Source organism: Condylostylus longicornis, unplaced genomic scaffold, assembly GCF_029603195.1.
Source record: "Condylostylus longicornis isolate FDR11 unplaced genomic scaffold, ASM2960319v2 ptg000069l, whole genome shotgun sequence".
NCBI lineage: Eukaryota > Metazoa > Arthropoda > Insecta > Diptera > Dolichopodidae > Condylostylus > Condylostylus longicornis.
This window is the reverse complement of record NW_026578037.1, coordinates 298,509-321,197: the sequence shown is the minus strand read 5'-3', so window position 1 is coordinate 321,197 and position 22,689 is coordinate 298,509. Positions and strand designations below refer to the sequence as shown.

Below are 22,689 nucleotides of genomic sequence, written 5' to 3'. Positions count from 1 at the left end.
TTTGGTCTTTTTTTATATAAGAAAAAAAAAGACCAATTTTCTCCCAGAAGTAATGAAATTAAAAGAAAGTGGATTGAAATTAGTAATAAAGAAGTTTGCATTTCAAATATTTTACCAAAATTTATAATTTTATAATTCATGAAAGAAATTTATAAGTCAAAAATTATCAAAGTCAAAATTTGATTAAATTTGATTTTTTTGTTAGATATTTAAAATAAAAAAATATTTTGAAATATTTTGTAGTGTTTAAGGTTACTTTAAAAACAAATTTTAACTTGTCCTTCTTACAAATCACACATATTTTGTAGCAGAGGCCGGATAAAAAAATAAAATAAATATGGAGCAAAGAAAGAGACAACTAGACAAAATCTGGCTTCATTGTTTTTTCAAGATGCTCCTTCCTTTAGCATTTCTAATTCGTTGGGCACGACCTATGTATCGCCAAAAAAGAAACGTTCACGATTTTGTTTTCAAAGTTAATTCAACCGTTACAGTTCGCCTGTCAGCCTTTGGCTAAAGAAAATGAACTGGATGGGGCAATTTGTTATAAATGTTTATTTTTATCCTCTCATAAGGAAGCATAAAAAATTTAAAATTACTTTGAAAACTATTCCAAGTTCCGCAAAAGATTTTTAGAAGTTACTTTACTGGTACAGTCTTAGCTATGTTGGGCATAATCGGAAAATAATCAAAAACGTGCATCAATGCAGCGTCGACTCAAAAAAAAAGTTGCTGATGCTATAACGATGTGATGCTTTTATCTTGCTGATGCAATATTATTTTGACATTTTTGAACACTTTCTAAATCATATGTTTTTTGGCGTTTATTTTAAAAAGATTTTATGTAAAAGTATATAATATTTAACAACTGAAAATCTATTAAAAAAATTTTTTAATTTCAATTAATTTTTGCAGATTTTAATATAATGGGGCCTTTAAAAATATTAATACTGTGCATAAACAAATAATTAACTTTATTAGTTATTGAGTTAAAATAATAAATCATTTACTTCTCAGCTTCCATTCAAAAAACTTTGCATAAGTACAAAATCACAAAAAAAAAAGATCCACAGCTGATGTAATATGTTGCGCATATGATGCGTATTTTTGACATTTTTGGACACCAAAATTTAAAATTTTACGTTATTGATGCATTTTCGTACATGATTACAAATCGATGATGCTTTAATTATTTTCCGATTATACCATTACTTATATTGCTAAGTTCTCTTCGCAATCTTTTCGTTACGTTATACTATATACTTGAATTCCTTTGATATTTTAAATTTAGATTTAATTTTTAAATTTTTACACAGTGCGGAATCTTATCAAAGGTTCGTAGCACATTCCTAACTCAAAAAAAAATATAGTAAATAGATTCCTCAAAAAAACAAAGATGGTAAGATTAAAAAAATTTTTCTTTTTAAAATTTGAAAGAAAAAAGAAAAATTTAAAAATAAGCTTTTCTAAATTTTTATAAACGCAGAACACCAACGGTAAATATCATGCCAACAAAAATCGATTTTTTTTCCTTAACTCACTTGCTTAATGTTCCAATTCAACTTTTATGTCAAAACTTCATTCAACGCTTTTTTTCCCTCCTAAATTTATGCTATAGTTGTATACATATATAATTTGTTATAGCAATGAAACTAATTTGAATAATATATAATTGCTCGAACCTCATGAGTGGCAACAAGTGTAAAAGTAAAAATAAAATAAGTAATAATTAATTTGAATGTGTTACGAAAATATAAAAAATTAGAGTAATATTATCTAATTCCTTTTATTCATTTAAAAAATAATTAAAAATTTAGTTCATTTAAAAAAAAAACTTTTATTTAATCAAAAACTTTTTTACACGTGGTACTTGACCTAATGGTCAATACACGAAATAATGCTATAATTAAAAAAACTAGTAACACCATAATAAAAGTTAATAACAACATACAATCGCTGAGGCCAAGACGAAGAATGGAAAATTAACTTTAGACAAAGGCACAATAAAGAAAGCAACAATCAACGAGTTACAATCCTGAAAATAGATTCCACATTTTGGCTGACATGGAGACGGAGTCTACTAACGTTAGCACTAATATTATAGAATCAAACACTAATGCGATTACATAGAGATACTTAGAAATAAACATCTCAAAAAAAAATCAAGATCTGTCCAATATTCACAATCGTCATGATGTGCTGTCCCATCAGTAATCATAATAACATTAGGAATATTAACACACAACGTTGCACTGTGAATATGCGAGTTAAAAGCAAAAGCGTCCCACCTACCATAATCAATGTCGATGATATTTCAGCAAATAAAAAAATAATTAAAATGTAATTAAAAATTAATACTTTTTTGATAAAATCTAATAAAAAAAACCGACACGTTTTATATGCGGAGAATATCGACACTTTAAAAAATGCAGCCGTCCAATGCTTTACATGCACTACTAAAGCCGATCAATATGGTACTGAAAGGATTGTATTACTTTGAAGCAGACGAACTTGAAAACTTCTTAATATTTCCCAGCATTGAAAATGTGTCAATAAAAAAAGTTTTGAGAATAACAACCAAAAATTCTATCTCTGAGAAAAAAGTGTTATCTATGTTCATTGTTCAAACGGGACCAGAAAGTGTTTTTGATACTCGTAATTTATTAGCAATAAAACATATAGAACATCAAATAATTAAATGGGAAAAATTTAAAACAATCATTTTCCCAATGTACATGTTGTCAAAGATTTGACCATTCAGCATATAATTGCAATATGGAACCCAGATGTGTGAAGTGTGGTAAGAATCATATTACAAGGGATTGTACCATTGAAAAAACAGTCCATCAGAAAATGTCTTCTGCGTACTTTGTAAGACAACTGGTCACCGTGGTTCTTATCGAAAATGTGCTATGTATGCGTAGAGAAAGAATTGCATTTTTTTTCTCTTTATGGAGAGAGAAAAGAAAAACTGTAAGTTAAAATATACAGTAGAACAAAATAAAAAATTCATACTATAAATTCTATTAATAATTGTTATGTTAAATCTAATAACTCGTTTGCAAGCATTTTGGCTAGTAATAATAAATTCACTTCAAATACCTTAAATAATAATAATACTAACAATAACATTAATATTAATAATTGTAGCAACACAAAAGTAGAATTCGAGAATATAATGCTAATATTACTGCAACTGAGTAATAATGTTACATCTCTCTGAGATATTTTTATATCGCTATAATAATTCACAAAAAGAAATTCAAAATCAGATTTCGAGAATCGATTTCTTATATGAGACTCTACATTAATGAAAGAATTGCTAAACAAAATAATTTTAAAATCATTGCCAATAACGTTGATTCATGTAGGTGTTTAGCGAAGCAAATTTCTCTTATTGATTTCGTAAATGATAATAAACCAGATATCGTTGCGCTCTGTGAAACTAAATTAAGTCACAATAAGTGTTTTAGAATTATATTGTATTTATTATGATAAGAAAAGATAGATCTTCAGATACTGTTGGTACGACGCTACTTATAAAAGAAAATATTAAATATGTATAGGCAAATTCAGAAACACATTTTTGGTGCATTCAAAAGCATTGATAGTTGTACAATAAACATAAAACATAAACAGAGCGACAAAAATTTAATTATTGTTTCAATGTATGCTTCTCAAAAAAATAGTGAACCCCTTCAGGAGGAATTTATCAAAATTCTGAACGCATTAGATCTTGTAAATATCAATAATTATTATATACTGTTGCGACATAAACGCTAAATACCCACCTTAGGGTAACCAAAAACATAACGGTCGTGAAAATTTTTTAAATGATTTTATTTAAAACAATAATATACAATTTCGAATGTCACTCTACTATTCTGAAATAGCCTCATATCCCAGAAAAGAATCTTTTTTGGACCTTATTTTAGTCGATACAAGGTTAATGTTAGTACTTTGAGTCTAGGTAAATTAAAGACACTTATGTATGACAGTGATCAGTTGGCTATAATGAGTTAATGATATATTGAACATTTTTTATTTGAATTGCCTACGGTAAAAAATTTTATTTATTTAAGAGAGCCAATTGGAAGAAATTCAAAGCGAATTTAAATAACGAACTTAATTCGGATCTATTTTTAAAAAGCATTCCTAATATAGATATTTAACTATCTGTGAAATTAATACTTATTTAAACATAATTGAGGCAGTTATACAGAAATCTATTGCAATTGCCATTCCAACTCTTACTCACTAAATAATAATAGCATTGATATACCGTGTTTTTCTGAAAATAAGACACTGTCTTAATTTCTTTTTTGGTCCAAAATATGTGCTAGGGCTTATTTTCGCGGGAGGACAAAAATAAAAGTATAATTATACATTTTTAATAAATATTTATTTATTTTACACAGAATGTAGAAACCAAAATTTACCATACTTAATTAATAAGACCATACGCGCGACGTAGTACAATTTTGAATTCCAAGAATTGATTTGAAACAAACTGTAGAGGTAAACAATGAAAATCTCAGATTTTTTATTTCAAACATTTCTCTGAAATAAGAGTATTAAGGAAGCTAAACATGCTTCAGAAACATATTTTTTACATATTATTTTAACCAGGGCTTATTTTCGGGGGAAGGCTTATATTACGAAAAGTTCCAAAAGTCTCCATAGGGTTTATTTTCGGAAAAACATGGTATATTTAAGTTTTACTCTTACTCGACTCAGAAAACATAAAAGCCAACTTTTATCTGCTAGGTTTTTGCTAATTAAGGAAAATTATACAAATAATGATTTCAATATGTTGAGATTCACTTTTAAACATCATTAGTTCTCTAATAAAAGAGAATTTAAGAATTAACGTCAATAAATACTGGGTAAAGGGAATAAAAAACATATAAAAATGACCAATAATGCGAACATTTTCTATTTCAGAGAAAAAAGGCTTTTAGAAAAAATTAACATTAATTTACTTAATAATTTGAACATCAATATAAATACCCATAGGGTTGCTAATAATGAATTTATTATTGAGGATGAGGAAGAAATTTTAGATACAATGGGTGCCCAAGGGTGCAATATGTACATGAGCAAGAAATTTTAGATACAATGGGTGCCCAAGGGTGCAATACGTACATAAGCAAACATCTGGAAGATTTTCTCCAATAACGCATCAAATCATAGAAACTATGAGTAACTTATTTAATTCTCTAATCCGAAATAATGAAATTAAAGGAGTTGTATTAATACATTTTGATGACGAAACGCGAACAAACAAATTGAATGAGCTGCCAAGACATGAAAGCTATTTTACTATAATAGATAATATGAAAAATATATTAGGAAAACTTAAAAATAAAATTTCGGGAATAGATGGCATAGCGAATATAGTTTTAAAAAAAGTTTCCGATTCTGTATTAGAAATATATTGTATTATTTTTAATAATTGTTTTAATTTAAGTTATATCCCAACTTCTTGGAAAAATTTCAAGTTATAACAATTAAAAATCCTTAGGGGAATGGCTCGAATCGAAACACTTATAGGTCCATTAGTTTAATACCTAATATAAGTAAAGTTTTTGTAAAGACGGACGGACGGATAGAGTGAAACTAATAAGCACTTTTTTTCAAACAAGTTTTGGAAAAGTGCTAAAAAAGGTTGGAGACAATTTCATATCAAGGCGCCGAATCAAATTAGAATTAATAACTTGCAAAATATTAAATACCTAGGAATTTATTTCAATTACTTGTATAATTTCAAGCATATTTTAACAAATTTTAAAGGTCAATAAAGCGTTTATGCCATCGAGTTTACTCTTCTTTTCGAAAATTGTTTAAAAAAAATTAAAGTTTTATGTTATAAAAGCTTAATTAGGCCAATTTTAACCTACAACAGTCCTATTTGGTTTAATGTGAATGCTTCAATAATGGAAGTGTTGAGGCTTTTTGAAAGTAGGTGTTTAAGAGCGTGTACGCGCAAAAAAACTAATTTTGGGTTTCTACATTTATATTCTAATAGAAATATATGTAATAGTGCTAATATCATCAGAATTGACAACTTCGTAATACGTCTCATACGTAACCATATTCAACGTAAAATTAGCTTAGTGAAATCAAAGACAATTCCCTTACAAGCCATATCTGGCATGAAAACGATGAATATATTAAGAAATGTGTGTTACTAGGCTATGTTCTATCTGAGGGCTTGTGCATTTAGATAAGCATAATTACATAGAAAACGAAAATTTTCTTCCGTTAATATACAATTTTGTAAAAGATGTGTCTAATAAACAAATTCGATTGCAGCTAAGTAATGTAAATATTACTGATCAAAATTTCTTAAAATATAATATGTACATTTCTAATACACAAAAATTATCCAACAACAAAAATATCTAATTTTGGAAAAATTGAATATAAAAAAGATTTACTTTAAAAAAAAAAATTATGAAACATAATATTATATATATTTTTTTATGCTATAGTTTGAGTTTAGGATAAATGTTAGATTAAGTTTTATGTAGAATTCTAATCATAAAATTGTATTTTCTTTTTTTTGCTTAATTTTTTTATATTATATAAGAAAATATAAAAATTAAAAAATAAATCTTTAGATTTGAGCTATGTTTTCAAAAATAGATTATGAAAGAGCGATTATAACCATGAGCATTCTAAATATAAACTCTTAGTAACTAAATATTTTTAAGTTCTGTTTTAAATTTGTAAAATATATGACGCTAAAAAGAAAAAGAAAATTAAAAAAAAAAATAATATAGCGTAAGGGGTGCAACTATTAACACTCTGAACATTCAGTACAATTATTGGCGACCTGATTGCTGTAGCACTTTTCACTTAAGTATTTAAAATTAAAAATCGCGAAAATTATTTATGTATTCTAAATAATATTGATTTTTTCATTCTTTGTTTGTTATATAATACATTTAAATTAATCAATAATTCATCAAATTTTTGCTGAATTCCTATTATTGACATGGTGTGTAAACAGCTATACACATTTACAGTTAAATTTAAAGAAAAGTTAAAAATTTCACATTTTGCAAATTTTTTAGAAATAACTCGACAAAGAGAAAGGGTACAAAAAAACTTTATTTTAGAGAGATAAAATAATTATAATAATTATTATAATTTGACGCTCATCCGATATTTGAGAATATATTATGTATGTATGTGAAGATATTGGAATACATACATACATATTCGTTTTTTTTAAGCTTCTCTTCGTATTTTGCTATTAAAAAATAAAGTTTTGTAAGAATTTATGCAATAATAATTTTTTGTGCATACAACCTTCATTTAATAATTATGTAGAATGTAAACTTACTCGATGGTGTTTGATTCAATATCGGGGAATTAATAACATAACAGCATTTAGGTTAGTGCATTTAAATTGCACTTTTTTTTAATAGATTTAGAGGTGAGATCTTATGCAATATGTAAAAGTATTATACTAAATGTAACATGCAAAATTAATACGCCGTATCTTCTGCTATCTACTCGTCCTAGCTACATAAAACAGCTTAAAATGTACGAATTAATTTCCAGATAATATTATTTTTCATATCCGCCTGCACCTTTGTGAAGGGTATATTCACTTTGGTATGGAGTTTTTAACCATTTGAAGGAGTTGTCTCCGGTATGGACATGTATATATATTCTTGCTCGGCGTAAAATTCGGCGTTGATTTTGCCATGTCTTTTTATTTAGCCATTTAGCATAACTCAAAAACGAATATTGCAATCGACATCAAACTTTCACAAGTTGTTCCTTTTTTGACAAGAACGGCTGGTATTGTAATGTGACCAATTCGGACAACGGGTTCGGGTAGTTGCCGTACAACGTGTAAAGTTAAGATATTAATATCAAATTTTGCAAAGATGTGTCGAATTACACTCGACATATGTTCTGAAAATTTTAATGGAATGGCTGCACTGGTTCAGGTAGCTGCTGTACAACACCAAAAGCTGATTTTAAATATTTGGAAAAATTATAAACTCAGTTTTGGAAACTTGGCAGTTGTGTGTGTTAAATTGTAGGTCACATGTATTGCGGAAGTTTTGGTGGAATCGCTTGACAGGTTCGGGTAGCTGCAGTAAAACTCCAAAAACTAATTTAAAATATTCGGAAAAATAATAAAGCTAGATTCATGAAACTTGGCGGTCATGTGTCCAATTGTAGGCCACATGTATTGCTGAAATTTTGATCGAATCGCTTGATATGTTCAGGTAGAGGTCATACTACTCCAAAAGCTAATTTTAAATATTGGAAATATAATAAAGCTAGATTGAGGAAACTTGTAAGCCATGTGTCCAATTAAGGTCATATATTCCTGAAGTTTTGGTGAAATGACTTGACGGGTAGCTGCCGTACAACTGGAAAAGAAAATTTTAATTATTTGGGAAAATAACAAAGTTAGGTTCACAGAGCTTGGCAGTTGAACGTTGAATCATAGATCAGACATATCCGTGCAGTTTCTATAGAGTGACAGCTTCGAGTACTTAGTATACAACAATTAAAGCTAGGTATTTCCAAAACATATTTTAAACTCAGATTGCCAAGGTGCAGAGTATAGTTCGGTCGAATAGCGACTGAACCGTTTTTACTTGTTTAATTTGAAGTTCTATTTATTTTCATTTACTTATTTCAACCACAAAAATACCTAAACAGACAAGTCTCACTTAAGGGCTTTATAAAAAACAATAAAAATGATACATATTTACGAGTATATTTACTTTTAAGAATTTAAACAAAAATGCAAAAAATTAATATTTATTTCCCTTTTTTACCGACCGTATTGTGTATACAATAGGTAGGTTATGTGATGGCAACAAATTTTGCATATCGAGTTTTCGGTGGGAACGTACTTTTCCATAGTAGGGAAGTGTAAATAAACTATTTTTAGCAACCTGTCGGTCTGTCGGTCTGTCCGTCTGTCGGTCTGTCGGTCTGTGTGTGCACGCGTGTATCTCAAGTTCTACTGAACCGATTTTTATGAAATTTTATATGTAAGTTTATTTCCACCATGGCACGGATTGATCAACTTTTGGGATATATCAGGCCTCGGGAACTGCACTTTTTAGCGGGCCTGTTTTACATTTTTGAACATTTTGAAGAAACTATTCAACCGATTTGCTTGAAATTTCATATATAAGCTATGCTCGACCGGCCGCAAAACCTCCTAACTTTTGGAAGAAATCAGGCGTCAGCAACTAGATGTTTACTACGGGCCAAATATACATTTTTGCGTATATAAAGAGAAATAATCAACCGATTTCATTGAAATTTAATATATGAATTCCCGTATTAAAACAATGAACATATAAATTTTTTGGAAAGATCAGGGCTCGAAAACTGATCTGCGGGCCGATTTTACATTTTTCACCATATCTACGGAACTAATTGATAGAATTTCTTGAAATTTGATATTTGAGTTCTGGTTGTTACCGAAACTAACTGACGAGCATTTCAGGGAATTCGGGTGGCACAAAGTGAAACTCTATTAAGAGCCAAATTTACATTTTTCTAGGTATGTTAACTATAAGCTTACTAATGTCCTAAAAATTGGAAAGAGGTAATTAACAGGCATTTTTATAATATTCTGTAACACTTTCACTTAACTAGACAACGCACAATGCGGTCGGTTATGTGCTGACCACATCAGATTTTTATACCCGTACGAACGTATGTTCGAAGGGTATACTAAATTTACCTTACCGTTTGTAACTCTAAGAAATAACGGTGTTAGATATAGACTCAAGTGTATGTTTTTGATCAACGTCAAATTCTGAGTTGATTTAGCTTTGTCTGTCCGTCCGTCCGTCCATCCGAACGATAACTCAAAAACCAATTGAGCTAAGTTTACCAAATTTTCACAGATGATTTATTGTAGTAATTGCCAGAACCCTATTTAAATTGGACGTGATCGGGATACCGGTTCGGGTAGCTGCCATACAATTTCAAAATTTGTTTGGCTATATCTCAGAAACTATAAAAGTTGTGGTATTGAAATTTCACACAAACGAATATATTAATAGGGCCAACGTGTCTGATAAAAGTAGTTGAAATTACTTGGCTCCTTCTGGTACCTGCCATACAACTTCAAAGGTTATTTGACTATATTTCAGAAACTATTAAAGCTATGGTATTGAAATTGCACACAAACGAATATATTAGTAGGGCCAATGTGTCTCATAAAGGTCGTTGAAATTACTTGGCTCCTTCTGGTACCTGCCATACAACTTCAAAAGTTATTTGGCTATATCTCAGAAACTATAAAAGCTGTGATATTGAGATTTCACACAAGTGAATATATTAGTAGGGACGATGTGCTTGATAAAATTCGCTAAAATTTCTTAGCTCTTTCTCGTAGCTGCCATACAACTTCAATAGTAGTTTGGCATAACCGGAATTTTAAAAACACATAGTACGGAAATTTTGCATAAATTAATATGGTAACACATTTTGCATAATTAATATGGTAAAAGTCAAGTCTGTGCTTGTGGTTTTTGCATAAACGCAGCATTCTGCTGACAGGTTCATGTTTCCCATAATTGGTCCTAGGAAAAGGAACTATGAAAAGATCAGGGGAACGAGACCTAAAGTTAGAGTTAATCACAATTTTATTTAAAATGTCGGGAGAGATTAAGTCAGTTTTCATAAGCTGAAAAATGAATAACAAATCCGCGACTTCCCGTATTTTACCCAGTGTGGGTAGGTCAATTAATTTGAGCCTGTGTGCGTAAGATAGAAGAATGATGGGCTCTTCCCAAGAAAGAAGGCGCAGTACAAACCTCAAAAAAATTTTTTGAATAGACTCAATCCTATTAATATAATATGTATATCGTAATAGGGTGACCATACTTGTGAAGCATTTTCAAGATGAGGACGGACCAGGCATGTGTAGAGCGATTTTAAGACATACGGATCATTAAACTCCTTTGACCAGCGTTTAATGAAACCTAACATCGAGCTTGATCTGCATATGACATGATTGTAGTGGTTTATGAATGATAACTTGCTATCGAAGCAAACACCTAGGTCCATTATTGAATCAACTCGACTAAGAGCTTGCCCATTCAAAGTACAGTTTGCAAAAAGTGGCTGTTTTTGCCTAGAGTAGCACATCTGTGTATATTTACTTACATTGCTTTTTAGGTTATTACTTGAACCCCACCCGTAGTAACGGTTAAGATCATTCCGAAGATACATCGCATCATTTAGAATTTAATTGATTGATACTCTACTGTAATTATTAATATTTTATGTTTTTCGAAGAATTTCTTTTAGTCTCGACTTATCGAGTGTCTTCATATTTTCAGGAATTTCATTATAAAGCTTCGTCGCTTTGTAGATAGATGTTGATGATCCAAATTTTGTTGTGTTCTTTTTGTCTAGATGAATCAGTTGTCTGCTTCTTGATGATCACTTCTTGTTATAAGTTGTGCGGTAGAATGAGTTTCTTCTTAAGAAATATATAAGATTAGTTTATATTTTATAAAATCTTTTATCAACATTATTTTATTCTGGCTATTAATGAATTCGGTATACTCAACCTATTATAGCAAAACATTCTTTAACGCTTTATTTTGAATGACTTGAAGCTTGAATGACTATTTACTATTACTATTTTCGTTGGAGTAAACACCCCATAATGTTATAGCATAGCTCGCGTGACTGTGGAAAATTTAATAAAAAACGGATGTCTTCACGTTGGTTGGAGGAAAATATGCGATTTTTTTAAAACACCAACAACGGACGACAGCTTTTTAAATAAAAATGTTGTGTGGGTTTTCCAGTTAAGCTTAAAGGCATTTAAAGTTTTCCACTTGCTCCAAAAATTTCATCGGAAATTATTATTTTTAATGAAAACGCAATAAGATTAATTATCATATATTTGATTTTTTTATATTCAGCGTCAATTTATGATTTTGTAACCGAAGTGATTGATATCATTAAAGAATAGACACACATAATCAGCGAAAAGGAATATAATGCATTTATACCGACTTGATCTATTCCCTCCATGTAAATTGAAAGCAACAAAGACCCTAGAACACTGCTCTGTGGTATACCAAAAGCTTTTGACTTATTTTGGTTTTTTGAAACCCATATTTGACAATATAGAATACTTAAATATGAATGAAACCCTTAATGACTTGTTCCTCGAATTCAAAAACTATATAGTTTTTTTCAGGAATATGCCCTAGTCAGCAATGTCAAACGCTTTCTTTATATCCAAAAATACAATAGCCACCACTTTTTTATTTTCTTTTAATGTTCCACATGTGATAAAGACTAAAACTGATTCGGTGTTGGACTTTTTTTAAAGCCATATTGCCTCTTTGGCAACAAGCCAAACCTCAGAAAAGAAGACAACTATCCATTGATTAATTTCTCCATAACTTTAGACAGTACCGACGAAGACAAATTATTTATTAGATCATTCTTTTTCCCTACTTGGAAATGGGGACCACTGGAGATTTTTAACACATCTTGAACAACACTTTCAACAAAAGATTTATTAATTTTTGGAAATTAAGTTACATGGCTATTTATTGCATGCCCTCAACGTATTTGTGGGCATATTTAAAAGTAGCCCGTAGAGCTTAAGTCTTCTTTTATATCTTCCGGTTTACAACTGGGGTGAAGATTTCTTACAATAACTTTTATTGGTCTTTCCTGTTTGTTGTCATAGGCATTCCATTCTAGTCCAGATCCATTCATGGTCCTAGTAAGGTTCCTGTAATCCATTTCGGAATTTGCAATGAGTTTAAATTAATTGTAGTTCATCATTTTAACCTTATAATTGGTGTCCATATTTTTTAATGTTGCCTCTATTTGATTATAGTCAACCACATAACTTATGATTACTGTACGCCGCCTAGAGTTTTGCGTGACATCGCCTCGATTTTTAGAATCAGGAACACTCGCTTTCTCAGCGTTAATCGTCACCTGGACCACTTCTGGAGATGATTCCGCTTTTCTTTTTTTACTGGACCTCTTTTGCTTTAGTATCCAATCTGTTTCTCTGGCGAGTTCTTCCTCATCTGTTGAGTAGGCGTCTAAGATTGATCTCAACTGCTTTGCTTGTAGTGCAACGTCCTCTTCTTTATGACTGCTATCATTAGACTTATTACTTTTAATTTGCCCATGTTTTTCTTTCTTTAGCTTCTCATTCTCAGCCCTCAGTTGAAGAACCTCGTTTTTCAAAGCCACACAGAGCTATTCTAGTTGGCTAATCCTTTTATGTATGTTAGCATTCTGATCATCACTTTTTTTGGTTTGAGCTTTATGCTTGAGTGTTCGGTAGTCCACCTTCTATAGTTTTATTCTTTTGTAAAATTTCGCGGGTTTTCGCGTTCCTCCTGAATGGATCAATCAAATGCAGTAAATGGCTCTCCCCAGAATCCGTAGAGCCGACCTCCAAAGAGGATGGATTGATTACCACCTGTGATACTAAATCCTTTTGTTTTCTCCATTGCACAAACGATTAATGCTTGCATTTTATTATACTTCCTGCCAGGATTCAAAAACTGCCATCCTTCAGGAATCAGACGCAGACCAGGAAGCCGCCTATTCTAGGTCAGACACTTCTGGATTTACCGCCCACGCGCTTCCTAACCAACGAAACCCAGGTAAGGCGCCGAGTACTCGGTTTTACCCGCTCTCGTCAGCCTTACTGAGTAAGTTTCACAGGAGACACCCGGCAAATAACTATGTTACCTACCTTCTGAGAATTGAGAGCCGGATTTGTTGGCAGAGCTGATGTTTCCAGAGGGCTTTTTCTAACATTTACAGCTTCGCATGTTAGGAAGTGGTTCCTTTTCGTTTGCTTAGTATTTTTTATACCCTGTACTTCGTGAAGGGTATATTAACTTTGGTATGGAGTTTGTAACTACTTGAAGGAGTCATCTGCGGTATGGACATATGTATATATTCTTGCTCAGCGTAAAATTCTGCGTCGATTTAGACATGTCCGTCCGTCCGTCCGATCGCACGATAACTCAAAAACGAATAATGCAATCGACACCAAACTTTCACAAGTTTTTTCTTTTGCGCCAAGAACGAACCCTATTGTTGTTGGACTAAGTCGGACAACGGGTTCGGGTAGCTGCCATATAACTCCAAGAGTTTATCTTAAATATTTCAAAAGCTTATAAAGCTATAAATATAAAATTTTGTATACATGTGTCCAATTATATTCTACACATGCTCTAAAAATTATAATGGGATAGCTGCACCGGTTCGGGTGGCTGCCATACAACTCCAACAGTAAATTTTTTATATTCGGCAAAATAATAAAGTCAGATTCATGAAACTAGGCAGTCATGTGTCCAATTATAGGTCAAATATATTTCTGAAATTTTGGAGAAATTGCTTGACAGGTTCGGGTACCTGCCATACAACTCCAGAAGCTGATTTTAAATATTTGGAAAAATAATAAAGTCAGATTCATGAAACTTGGCAGTCATGTGTCCAATTATGGGTCAAATATATTTCTGAAGTTTTGGTGGAATTGCTTGACAGGTTCCAGTAGCTCCCATACAAGTTTAAAAGCTTATTTTAAATATTTGGAAAAATAATAAAGTCAAATTCATGAGACTTGGCAGTTGTTGTCCAATTATAGGTCAGACATATTTCTAAAGCTTTGGTGCGATTGCTTGACAGGTTCGAGTAGCTCCCATACAAGTCTAAAAGCTTATTCTTAATATTTGGAAAAATAATAAAGTCAGATTCATGAAGCTTGGCAGTTGTGTGTCCGATTATAGGTCAGATATATTTGTGAAGTTTTAGTGGAATTGCTTGACAGGTTCTGGTACTTGCCATACAACCCCAAAAGCTTATTTTACATATTTGGAAAAATAATAAAGTCAGATTCATGAAACTTGGCAGTTATATGTCGAGTTATAGGTCACATATATTTCTGAAGTTGTGGTGGAATTGCTTAACAGGTTGGAGTAGATCTCATACAAGTCTAAAAGCTTATTCTTAATATTTGGAAAAATAATAAAGTCAGATTCATGAAACTTGGCAGTTGTGTGTCCGATTATGGATCAGATATATTTGTGAAGTTTTGATGGAATTGCTTGACACGTTCAGGTACTTACCATACAACTCCAAAAGCTAATTATAAATATTTTTAAAAATTATAAGGTCAAATTCATGAAACTTGGCAGTCGGATGTCCAATTATAGGTCAGACATGTCCGTATAGTTTCTATAGAATGATTTCACAGGTTCGAGTAATTGCTACACAATAACGAAAGGTGCAGGGTATAATTCAATCGGTTTATACCGACTGAAATGTTTTTACTTTTTTAATTTTTAATTTCGTATATTATAAGAAAAATGACCAATTAAAATCATTTAATTGCTGCTTTTTGGGTTTTTCTTACTAGTATCTTAACAATATGTTTTTGCATATTTATAGCTTAAAATTTTACTTTTGCACATTTATTTATTAATTTATAATAGTTATTATGTATGTATATAAATAAATGTAACCAATAACAACAAACTATTACTCCCATACTATGATTTTTTTCAAACTTGGAATAATTTTCGAGCAATTAACAATGTTTCAGAAACTTAAATATACCACGATTTTCGAACGTACTTTCTTTTATGAAACATCCTATTTTGTCAGATTTCAAAGTTTTGAGTTGTCAAAGATATTTTGTATTAATTCTAAATTAAGACTGAATATTGAAAATTCACAATATTTTCTTGGATATAAACATGTTTTCAGTAAAATTTTGTAATAAAAGGAAAATATGCTTAGAAGTTGGTAAATTTTCCTTATGGAAATTTTTCAATTTTATATTTACTTTGATTTTTTTTTCGTAATTGAATTCAGTACCCTTTTAAATGTCAATGAGGAAGGTCTGTATCGCTTAATTTGCTATAAAATTTTAGAAAGTAAGAAAAAAAAAATTATTTTGAATGCAAACTTTCTTTTTTTTTTTTCAAAGGTTAAAAATTTGTTTTTGAAATATTTAGACATAATTTTGATTGCTATTTGACTTGGATCAAACTACTCAATAGAAACTTTGCGGATATTGTGTGTGACCTATAAGTGGACACACGACGGCCGCTCTTCATGAATCTAGCTTTAAATTTTTCCAAATATTTAAAATTTTCTTTTGAAGTTGTAGGCAGCTACCCGAACCGTTCCATTAAAACTTTTAGAATATATGTAGAATATAATTGGGCACACCTTTACAAAATTTAATATTAATAGCTCTATTAGTTTTTGAAATATTTGAAAAGAACTCTTTGGATTGTATGGCAGCTACCCGAACCCGTTGCCCGAATTGATCCAATTACAAAAGCAGCCGTCGTTGCCACAAAAGAAAAAACTTGTGAAAGTTTGGTGTCAATTGCAATATTCGTTTTAGAGTTATCATGCGATCGGACGTACATTTCTAAATAAACCAAGAATTTTACGCTGAGCACCGGAGACGACTCCTTCAAGTGGTTACAAACTCCATACCAAAACGAATATACCCTTCACGAAGTACAGGTATGAAAATATTTTTACGTGTTTTTTAGATATAAATGGCTTAAAACATAAATGGACGGTGATAATTTTTTTTTTCATATCAAAATAAAAATTAAATTGAAAAATTTCCATAGGGCAAATTTACCAACTTCTTAGCATATTTTCCTTTTATTACAAACTTTTACTGATAACACGTTTATATCCAAGAAAGTATTGGGAATTTTCAATAATCAGTTTAATACAAAATATCTTTGACAACTCAAAACTTTGAAATCTGCCAAAATAGGATGTTTGATAAAAGTATATTCGAAAATCGTGGTATATTTAAGTTTCTAAAACATTGTTAATTGCTGAAAAATTATTCGAAGTTTGAAAAAATCATAGAATAGGAATAATAGTTTGTTGTTATTGGTTACATTTATGTATATACCAAATAACTATTATAATTTAACAAATAAATGTACAAAAGTAAAATTTTAAGCTATAATTATGCAAAAACATATTGTAAGATTCTAGTTAGAAGAACTTAAAAAGCAGTAATTAAATGCCTTTAATTGATCATTTTTCTTATAATATACGAAAAAACAAATAAAAAATATTAGGCAAACGAAATGAAACCTCTTCTTCAAAAGTTTTTTTCAAATTAAAAAATAATTTCAATAAAAAATAAATTGAGGAAAAACATACGAATTATATTGAAGTTGGTCTGATTGAAGCAGAGTAATGGGCCGCATTTTGAAGTTGAATGGGCAGCATTATATCGACGGCTTATATATCAGACCTGTATCATAGATAAAAATTGTAAGTTAGGAAGAATATGGCATTAAATTTTAACATTTATCTAATCTTTGCCTTGTATGAGGCTCTTTTATATTGCAATTAGTCAAACTTCAAATAGTCCTTCTACTCTTAATGCAATTAGAACTTTTTTCACGCCTAATTACTTTATCTTACTGTAAAAGAAAAAGATTACAATGTTTTTGGGACAGGGAGACCAGGTCTGCTATTGGTAGTGGTAGTTCCGATAGCTTTATTTATTTTCGATCAACTAAGGCAAAGAAAATCAGAAACTACATAGATACGGAGAGGCAAGACAGATGGTGTACTTATGAGAGTTGCTAGCCTTCCGCCTGTATGTAACATAAGCCACAGGTTTGTAGAAACTAAAATTTCAAATTACCTCTAGGTTACACACCTTCCACTAAGAAGTGTCTACTTGATAATACTACTGTGTCAACTGCTTCCTTTCGTAGCAATATTTTGAATGTTAAACATACTTTAATGGAATGTTCTGTTACGAGAAGTTGTTTGGAGTCCCGTGCCAAACATGTCAATGAAATCTTGATTCCAATAACTGAGAATATCAATTTTATTAGGAGCACAATGTGACTTACTTCCCATGTGGAATGTGATTTAATTGATCCTGTTACGAAATAATAATTGAAATAATTTGTAAATATCATAAGACTTTCGCAATAAATAAAATTAAAAATATTAAAAATTTTTATTTTAACAAAATATCATATCATCATATTAGTAAGATCAATTCATCATCATATTACATCATATTAGTAAGATAAATTAAACCCAAAAGGGCCTTAGAAGCCAGGGGTATTGATAATATTACAATATATTATTGAAAAACGTTATATAAATAAGTAAATAAATAATTAAATGTATAAAGGTACACTGTGATAGATTGCTTTTAGAAGCAGACTTTAATTTTCGCTTTTTGAAAGAAAAGTGCTTCTTTATAAATCATTGGTTTGACCTAATTTTATTTGCGTTTTTTTTTATTTTGACAGGTTTTGCTTTGTTTATTTTCAAACTTTTTGGTTTTGTCAATTTTTGTAGTTCTTATGTATATAAAAAGATGAGAACAGACCATGAATACCCGAATTCAGACCTATAACACTCAATTTTATACCTTCACACAATAGACCTCACGCGCCATAATAAAAGTGAATAAAGTGAATGCCTACACAGGTTAGTACGATGGTGACCAGGCAAGGGTTAAGAAATATTCAATTAAACACAATACAAGGAAAGCAATATAAATGAAAATAGCTAAAAGCGCTTGATTTAAAAGAAAAATTATAGCTTTAGCAAAAATTGTTACGTACTTGCTAATGAAAGAAAAAAAGAAAGATCTGTAAACTATTATGTAATCAGGATAGCTTAGGATATCGTATAATCTAGTGTTTAGTAATTTATCAACCAAAAAAAAAAACTTAATATTTTTTGTAAAGAAATATTTAGGATAAACAAGACATTTTGAATAAAAAATGAAATTTAAGAATGCAAATGTGGGGTTTTGTTGCAATTATATGCAGGTAATGGGTTTTGTTTCAATTGAAATTGCAAATACTGGTTTTTGTTGCAATGATTTTGATCAAACACGTTTTTAACTTCATTTAAATTGAACAAAAAGTTTGAAGAGAACAATAATTTGCAAATTCATCACTAAAGCAGCGTTATTTGAACTGCTCCAATGATTTTTTCGTGAAATTGTTTAAGCTAAATCTTTCTATATTTTTTTTTGTAGATAGAAGCTCTTTAAAATTAGGCATTGATCTACGATTAATTTCGTTTTCAATTTTATAAAGAATTATGTGTTAATTTTAATGCTGCAAAAATCATTCATTTATCCCAGTTATTTTTCTGTAACTATCGAACTTTTCTTAATTATCAAAAATTTTACGTTATTAATCACAAATTCTAAGGCTTTTTAAAATTTCAACTTATCCTGCTGACCTTGCATATAATTCCTAAATTTTCTGATTGCTAATAATTGCTTAATTATTTTAACTGTTTAAAACTAGAAGTAGCTTGAAGGTTTGAAATTCATTCAGAAGTTATTTTAACCATTTGCTTAATGATTTCCGGTAAATTACATACTCTCAAAAGCATTACCGATATTTGAAATCCGTCAATACTATGTTTCACGATAATAATATATTATCTCAAACTTTAAATCTGTAATTAATATACTTTAAAACAACATTTTACGGTTATTAATATTACAATCCGAGCAACATGGGGTTTTGTTACAAAAAATTTTTTATTTTGCAAATATAGGGTTTTGATACATTTAAATATATATACAAATGTAGAATTTTAATTATACTATGACTTTTTAATCTGTTTTTTTTTTAGTGAAATATCTGGGTTTAGCAACATGTTTGTGATAGCAAAATGTGTATTTTCACAAGTGGAATAAAATCTTACCATTAGCTTAGTTATGAGTAGTTATAAAAGGGGGTGTTTTTATGAAGATTTTACTCGACAAAGAGAATAGCTACAAAGAAACTATATTTTAAAAGAATAAAATAATTATAATAATTGTTAAAATTTGAAATACATACTTGTTATATTTGAGAACATATATGTATATATGTTTTTGTTAATTGCAGCAAGAATTTCCTTTTTATGCATGTGGTCATTATTTAACAATTATGTAGTATTAAAACTTACTTACGGTGTTGTATCCAATATAGGTAATATCATAGCAGCTGTACAGTGCATTTGAATGCAAGGTCAGTGCATTTAAAATTCAGTTGTTCTTTTCTAAGATTGAGATTTGTGAAACCTGGTTATAACAGGTAAAACTAATACTGCATGCCTTTTATATTTACTTGCCCCAGCTGTATAAAACAGATTATAAAATGTACGAATTAACTTTTAATTATGATTATTTTTTACAGTCCCTATCACTTTTCCATGATAAGGAAGCGTAAATGAAATGAACTTTTCGGATATGCGTTAGTTATTGTATGCAATGCGTGCAATAAATATTCAAATAAAAAAATTTAAACTAATTTTAAAGATTATCGTTTTCTCATGTACTTTTGTTTCTTTAATTTTTAACGTTATAATTTCTTAAAGAAATATCTGCAACTTGTCTATTTCGTTAAGAAAATAATGGGTAAAATATTGCGACTACTGCCATTTATTCAGGAATAAAAAAATATTAAATATTTCTTTGAAACTAATTTCAAACACTTTTTTTTTTCAACATATTTTATGAAATATTCGACATTTTCCACACTTTTAGAATTCAATATATTCGAATTTTTAGTTTTCCTCCTGGTTTTGTTGAATTCTAAATAGATTTTGTCACATCTGCGTGTCCGTCCGTTCGTATAGTCAACAACATGAAAAATAATTGAGTTTGCTAAATTTTTACAAATACTTTATAATGATAAATAGCAGATTACATAATTCGGGTGTGATGTCAGCAACAGTTCCGGTAGTTGTCATACAATTTTAAAACTTGTTTACCTACAGCATAGAAAATGTTGAGATTGCAGCACTCAAATTTTTCATAAATAAATACAACTAATGAAATATTTTATTAAATGAAATCAAAGTAAAAGACACATTACATTCGATGAACGCGACGGAGTACCTTATAACTTTCTAAGTAATTTGGCGACGTCTCGGAAACCATTTAAAAAAATCTGATGTGGTCAGCATATAACTGACCGCAAGGTGTATTGTCTAGTTAAGAGAAAGTGTTATAGAATATTATAAAAATGCCTGTTAAATATTTCTTTCCAATTTTTAGGGCATTAGTAAGCTTATAGGTAACATACCTAAGAAAATGTAAATTTGACTCTTAGTAGAGCTTTCCTTTGTGCTACTCGAATTCCCTAAAGGCATGCCAGTTAGTTTCGGTAACAACCAGAACTCAAATATTTCAAGAAATTCCATAAATTCGTTTCGTAGATGTGGTAAAAAATGTAAAATCGGCCCTCAGATCAGTTTCCAAGCCCTGATCTTTCCAAAAAATATATATGTTCATTGTTTTAATACGAAGAATTTAAATATGAAATTTTAATGAAATCAGTTGATTATTTCACTTCATATACGCAAAAATGTATATTTAGTATTAAACGTCCAGCTGCTAACGCCTGATATCTTTCAAAAGTTAGAAGATTTAGCGTACGGTCGAATGAAATTTATATATGAAATTTCAAGTAAATCGGTTGAATACTTTCTTCTAAATGAAAAAATGTAAAACAGGCCCGCAAAAAAGTCAAGTTCCCAAGATCTGATATATCCCAAAAGTTGATCAATTCCTACCACAGTCGGAGTAAACTTACATATAAAATTTCATCAAAATCGGTTCAGCTCAAATTGAGATTGAGTTTTGTAAACATGTCCACGGACGGACGGACGGACGGACAGAATGAAACTAATAAACACTTTTTTTCAAAAAATTTTCGGAAAAGTGCTAAAAAGCAATTACAGTAAGTGACAAAATATTACATTTACGAACAGATATTCAAGTGGGCGCTTGACGATTCAATTTTACAGTGCAAATGCATATTTATGCAAACTTCTTGTTATATTTTGTGCGCATTTTTAATTTGCGGAAACGGCCAAAATCACTAAAATTTCTATTATTCATACAAAAATAATGTTAAAATCATTTTAGGACATACAGAAGGAAATTTCGAAACCTTCAATGAATCATTATTTATTGTGATACAAACAAACAAATATGCAAATTTTAAAATTATGTACGCTAAACTTTGTGTACGAGATACGAATCTATAAAATTGAAAAGCAAAAAATATCAGGTTCTTCTGAAAACGCAGTATGCGTACGCATTTCTAACTTAAAACTAAAAAAACTTTTTCGCATTGATTGACAACTGCAAAAAATTGTCATTTGTTTTGTCGTAGTAAAAAAGTTCTTGCAAATCTTTATCTAAGTCATATTTAAAAATGCAGTTCTACCAATAGTACAAAATTGAAGTTGTTATTTTTTAGACATAAAAAATGGATTTAAGGAAAAAATTAATTAAAAATTATAAATTCGAATATCTTACAGAAGCAAATCGAGATAAGAGTTTAAACTTACGCTAATAAATCTTCTATATCATCATCGTCCATCTTGCTTAATATTCAATTTAAGTTAGCGCAGTTAGAAAATTAAAAATGCGATGTTGCGTGAAGTTTCTGAAATATCTTAATTGCAGTTGTAGTTTTCAAAATGGCTGCTACTGCAGTTCTGAATTTTTAAAAACACTGCTTTGTAGTTGAAGCAGTTCTTATTAAACAAATGTGCTGCAATTTAGTACTAAGTTAGAACTGCATTTTCAGAAAGACCTATCGCTTGATAATTGCTAATGCTAAAAACTAATCTGAACTAAAG

The 22,689-nt window shown here is 30.0% G+C and overlaps 1 protein-coding gene across 2 annotated transcripts in view; it reads left to right on the top strand.

Moving 5' to 3' along the window:
* The window catches only part of LOC129612343 (moesin/ezrin/radixin homolog 1), a 100,337-nt gene that overhangs the window by 63,225 nt on the left and 14,423 nt on the right, over positions 1 to 22,689 (top strand). The window lies entirely within an intron of this gene.